Raw genomic sequence first — 6,256 nt, 5'->3', positions numbered from 1 at the left:
TCTTTCAGGTTTCTCTCCTGCAAAATCTCTTTTTTTCCCCCTTTTCACATAATCTACTCTTTGGAAGAAAGTCACCATGCAATATCCACACAGAAGGAGTGGGGACTTACGCTCCCTCTCTTTTAGGGGGAAAATATTTGCATAATTCATTTATAATGCTTCTGCAGGGAAGTTTTGTCTCCTCTCTCTCGTTTATTAATTTACGCAATCATTTATTTATATTAGTATGGACTAACTCATGGACATTTATTTATACTTTGGGTTTTAATCCAATACTACTGTATCTATTTTGTTCCAGCTTTGACCAGTGGGAACTCTTTACATTGGCTCCCGTGTCCCTCTGACTTACCCCAATCTTTGTGGGGTTTTTTTCCCCCTTTTTTGAGCACTTCCATTCTTCCTGATACTACAATATACTCTAGACTCCTTTTGATTATTTTCTTCCCTAGTTATACGATAGCCATTTCTCCAAGGATCCCTAGCTCCTTTTATTGGCGAGAATGGTATTAGAAACTAAGGTCAGAGTGCTAGGTATGATCACTGCTTCTGAGTTACCATTTCTTTTAGGCCTTCTCTGCTGACAGAGCAAGCCCATGCATGTTTGTGTACTAAACCCTGCATGTGTACACACATCCATAAGTATTTCTGTGTGTAATCATCTGTAGCTATCTTAAGTTAAACAATGGTTCTTACTGATGTCTCCAACTCTACTCCATTACCATGTGGATCATTTCAGCCCCCTCCCCTCACTTATTTGTAGGTGTCCATTCCAACAGAGAGAAACCCGGCTCCTGCTATCTTCCATCCACTTACTAATTGTTCAATTCCAGTATGCATGTGTAGCAGTATCAGAATTGTTAACAAGTACCCCCACGGGAAATGACTTTATCAGCTGGAGCGCAGCGCTTACGCACAATTCCTTTTGCCCTTAGTCTTACAGACTTGATTTGTTTCTTATGTTATGTAGGTTGATACCATTTCCCCTAACCCTTCTGGTGAAGTTGTTTCATACATTTGTAATACAGTTAAATTGTCTTATCACAGTCTGCATTCTTTCCTGCGATTTTTGACCTCATAAATGATGTTTTTAAAGTTGCATACATTGGGGCTCCTGGGTGGCGCAGTTGTTAAGCGTCTGCCTTTGGCTTAGGGCGTGATCCCGGCGTTGTGGGATCGAGCCCCACATCAGGCTCCTCTGCTAGGAGCCTGCTTCTTCCTCTCCCACTCCCCCTGCTTGTGTTCCCTCTCTCACTGGCTGTTTCTCTCTGTCAAATAAATAAATAAAATCTTAAAAAAAAAAAAAAAAGAAGCTCAAAATTGTCCTGAACTGGACAATTTAACTGCTTTAAAGTTGCACACATGAAGGTTCACTATTTGGGTTTTACAGTTCTGTGGGTTTTGACAAACGCATAACGTCATTTGTCCAGCATCACAGAATCATGCAGAATAGCTTCACTACCTTAAAGATCCCCTGTGGTTCCCCTGGCTATTTGATTGACACATCTTATTTTTTTCTTTGTGGATTTTGTCCTATTTTCTAAATTTTAATGCCTCATGAGTTTTAGAATCACAAATATATCACTATTTTGCTTATAATTTGTCCTTTTTGATTTTTTTTAAGTAGGCCGTTTCTGACCCCATGTTATGAATATGTTTACTTACATTTTTCTCTATTAACTCCAAAGTATTCTAATTTTACCTTAAAGACTTTAGTCCATTTGTAACTTCACATATGCTGTTTGATAGCATTCCAGTTTAATTTTTCTATACATTGAAGAAAAATTCCACAGCATCAACAAAATAATCCAATCTTTTCACATTGATTTATGATGCCATTACTATACTTTTAAGTTCCCATATATCCCTGGCTTTCTATTCTATTTTACTTAATTATATTGTTATTATATTGTTTATTATTTGTATGGCTTTGCATTATATCTTAATATCTGCTTATGCACATTCCCACACATTACTCTTCTTTTTTTTAGGCTTCTTTGTTTCTACATACGTTTTCAAATAAGGATTTCGAATGAACTTTTTAAAAATTCACCTGGAATTCTAATGGGGGATTGCATTTAATTTATAGATAAATTTGAGGAGGATTGATATTTTTGTGATAGTGAGTCATAAACTTCAAGAGCATGGACTGTCCTCTCACTTATTCAGCCCATCTTTTATGATTTTATTAGCATTTTAAACTTTTCTGAATGCCTGGGCAGATTTTAGAAAAGCTCTCTTCTGCTTACTCTGCCCAAGGCTGAATCCGCTCCCATCAACCTCTCCCCCACTATGTTCCCAAGATCAAGACGGCCTTTAGGGAATTCCCCAGCCTTCAGACTCTCCAAAGATTCTCGTTGTTATTTTGGTTGTTAGTTCTTCAAGTCATTTTAGTTTCCCTTCACATTTACAGTTTTATAGGCTTGGAGGAAAGAGTGTCAGCAGCTTGCTTTAAGTCACCATGCTGAAGAGCCTGGCCGCAGTTTGTTGCTAAGCCTGTGTGAATGAGGCTGTGTATTGTTTTTGTGGGGGGTGGGAGAGAAAGGGAAGAAGTCACCTCCCTGATGCATTTTGGTACCCCTAAAGTACGGACCTGACCGGGAACTGCGAGTCCAGGTGGAAGCGCACAGGTAAAGGCCACATAACACGTGTCTAAATATTTGACGGTTTGAAATACATCTGACAAACTGTTAAATAAATAAAATATGTTCTATCCTCCTTGTTTGGCAAACATAATTTTATAACAACCTGGAAATCCAGGTGTAGGCCTAAAATTCCTAGATCCCTCTGAATTCTGTAACAGAACACCCCAGCAAAATGCAGGAAGCCCACCTCTACTCCGTGGCCTGTCTCTGTTTCCCTCCCAGATCCAACTCCGTCCACCTCTGTGATGATCTCATATGCATGCAGGTGCAGACCTTGGTCCACCTGTCTAAACCCTGTCCACACCCTCTACAAACAACTGCCTCTTGGCCCACCAACCGTGTGGTCTCCCTAGAGAGGAGGCCTGGACAGGTGCTGGGATGGAATGGAATTCTGGCATCCTGGGTACTAGAATGAGGTCTGGAAGGAGGAAGAGTAGATTTTAGGGTGGGCATGTCCCTTTGGCTCCATGGATGCCTGGCCCCAGGGGGAGGGTCCTTGCTGGACAAAGGTGAGAACAGAGTGCCCTAAGTATGGTGCCCAGAGCTGGAGCTCTGTGTGCCAGGGCCCAAGAGAGGTACTGGTCAACTACTATTGCTTCTTTTAGGCTTTGAAGAAAGAAGTATCATCCATTCCATTTAAATTCTGAAGAGGCACAGTTGTTGCCTAACCCCCTGATGCAGGGGAGAGCTTTCCATTTTGGGGGTGAAATGAAGTATGGATTATGAGAAGAGAGACATCTTCCCCCAAATCCCTCTTCTTTCTGTTCTGCCTGCATAATGTAGATATGAACCACAAGTTCCCTCTTAGCCTGGCTTTTTTTTCTTTTAAGATTTTATTTATTTATTTGAGAGGGACCAAGAGAGCATGAGCAGTGGGGAGGGGCAGAGGGAGAGAGACAAGCAGACTCCCAACTGAGTAGGGAGCCCAAAGCAGGATCCTAGGATGCCAGGATCATAACCTGAGCCTAAGCTGAAGGCAGATGCTTAACTGACTGAGCCACCCAGGCGCCCCTAGCCTGGCTATTAAAAGAGAATGGAGTGACCTTAAACAGAGGCTGGAAGTGTGGATGGTGACTGGGGAAAGCATGCCTTTTTTAATGAAACTTCACTAAGTGTGGACAGTGTAGTTGTTTTAAAGTTGTGTCGTGGCTGGGTTTAAAATCAAATCATGTGTTTTCTTAATTATCTGTGCATAGAAAAAGGGGCTCAGTCCTGAAAAGTCTGCATCCCTGATGTTCTTAGCATTTTACTGAATGAGATAAGAGTCTTTTATTAAGGGGGGGGGGCGGTGAAGAGTGTAAGATACAATCCTTGTTTCTATTTTGTGAAGATTGTGTTCTGGACTGACAGAGTCACACATCAATCTGTGATTGGGAGGGGTCAGTGGTACTGTATTTTGTATAAAGTAGCAGAAAAGAATCAAATCTAGTATGTATGCAAGTCAGAGGGACAGTGGCATTCAAATGACTGGTTATTTCTCGTCCTTTCTGTGTCTCAAATCTTCATGAAGGAGATGAATGATAAATAGTGATGACCTTGTTGCCCTTGGAGCACGAACAAAGGTGTGGGTGGATCCAGGTCTTGCAGCTGGTATGCTCTGTTAGGCTGAGTTTCTGGGTGGAAGTCCAGTCCTTTCGTGTTTTCCATATTCTGCTCATAAATTTCTGCAGGGAAGTGGAGGCAGTGACCAGTCTCACAGACAGGTGCTCTGGCGAGAACGGTCTCTTCTTTTTAGTTAAGTATTAAACCTGGTTTCATGATTGTTTTTCAGGAATAGCTAAGAAATAGAAGAAAGACCTGGGAGGTCTATTTTCAGGAATGATGATCTATCCTATATTTATGGCAATAATAATGCAGTTCTAAAATTTTTAACATGTCAGACAATTTTACTCAATGTTTGCATTATATTTACTCAGTGTTTCCATGGTTACATGGAAATGCTTAGAGCAACCATTTTGAAGTACAGTCACTCTAATTAAAAATTATATAAATGACTATATGTAATTGCCAATTGATGAGAGTATTGATTTTATTTGAATCAAAATTAATCACAGGTTTCATCATTACTGTCTTTGAGTTAATAACTGATGATACATCACTATGTAATTCTCTGCTTCTTACAGAGACAATCCATTAAAAATTAAAGTAACTGCTGAGTGTATTTTTTGGTTTAACTTGAATGTATTAGACGTCATAATTGGGGACATAGGAATGACAAGGAGCCAAATATGATAAACTGGATGAGAAAAACTCATTGGAGACTGGAATTCACTTTTTTCGATGTTAAGTTTGTAGCAATGTTGGCCTTATTCTGAGTTTATATTAGTTTCTTATTTTCATCTAACAAATTTTATATCTAAATTTCTTCTATGAACTACTCCTCAGATTACGGACATAGAAAGTGATTTTTTAAAAATGTTGATTTTCTGGGGCGCCTGGGTGGCACAGCGGTTAAGCGTCTGCCTTCGGCTCAGGGCGTCATCCCGGCGTTAGGGGATCGAGCCCCGCATCAGGCTCCTCCGCTATGAGCCTGCTTCTTCCTGTCCCACTCCCCCTGCTTGTGTTCCCTCTCTCACTGGCTGTCTCTCTCTGTCAAATAAATAAATAAAATTTTAAAAAAAAAAGTTGATTTTCTTTCTATTCAGCAACTCTATATTTGGATTAGACTCCTATTTACGTCATCTCCCCAGCCTCGCGAGTGCTTTGTCATATTCTGCATCGCCACTACCAATGGCAAATATGTTGCTCTAACAATCTGGTACTGATGGTGGTTTTAAACCGTTTGCAAATTATTAGATACTCCATGGATCAAAATCTGCAGTCTACCTCCCTTCCTCTCGAAGCTGGTGGGGTTTTTGCACCGCCTGTTGGCTAGAACGCAGTGGGAAGGATGCTGCCTGACTTCCGAGGGTTGATTAGAAAGGACAGCTTCCGCCGTTCTATCTTGGGAAACTCCAAAATCTGCAGCCACCGCGGGAAAGGGCTGGCTGCCCCGAGGCTGCCTGCGGAGACCCGTGAATAGAGCGCCAGGAGACGGATGCTCAAGGCGCCCCACGGGTGGTTGCTTCCAGCCCAGTGCAGCTTCGGTGAATGAAAACGCTTTGAGGACGGACCCAGCCACGGCGTGACTACAACTGCACGAGAAACCCCGAGCTCCGTCAACACTGATAGGCGTGGGCACATTTTTAGTGCTTGCTGTTGTTCTCAGCCGCTCCGCCAGGGTGGCGTTTTCCTGAGCAATAGATCAGCTGCACAGTCGCCAAGCAGCACGTGCTCCGCCTGACGTTGGGAAAGCGCTTCGTAAACTTTCCGCATTGTTTGGTCAGTCTCCGCGGTCAGCGTGTGTTCACCTCCCTGAACGGATTTTACCTGTAAATTAGATATATCAGGACCCAGATTATCTGCCTCATGCAAATGTGATGAAGATTGGACGAGATAAGATGGGAAAGTTGTTAAAAAGTCATACTGAAATCGCTTAAAAGCATAAAGTTGAACAAAAATCAAAACGGCTGCACCAAGGCTCCAGCGAAGCTCGATATTTAAAAAAAAAGGTTTTATTTGTTTGTTTATTTAGAGAGCGATTGCAGGGACGGGCGGAGGGAGAGGGAAAGCAT

The sequence above is a fragment of the Ursus maritimus genome, unplaced genomic scaffold, assembly GCF_017311325.1.
Source record: "Ursus maritimus isolate PB19 unplaced genomic scaffold, ASM1731132v1 scaffold_8, whole genome shotgun sequence".
Lineage (NCBI taxonomy): Eukaryota > Metazoa > Chordata > Mammalia > Carnivora > Ursidae > Ursus > Ursus maritimus.
The sequence above is the reverse complement of the archived record's forward strand: the minus strand, read 5'-3'. Positions refer to the sequence as shown.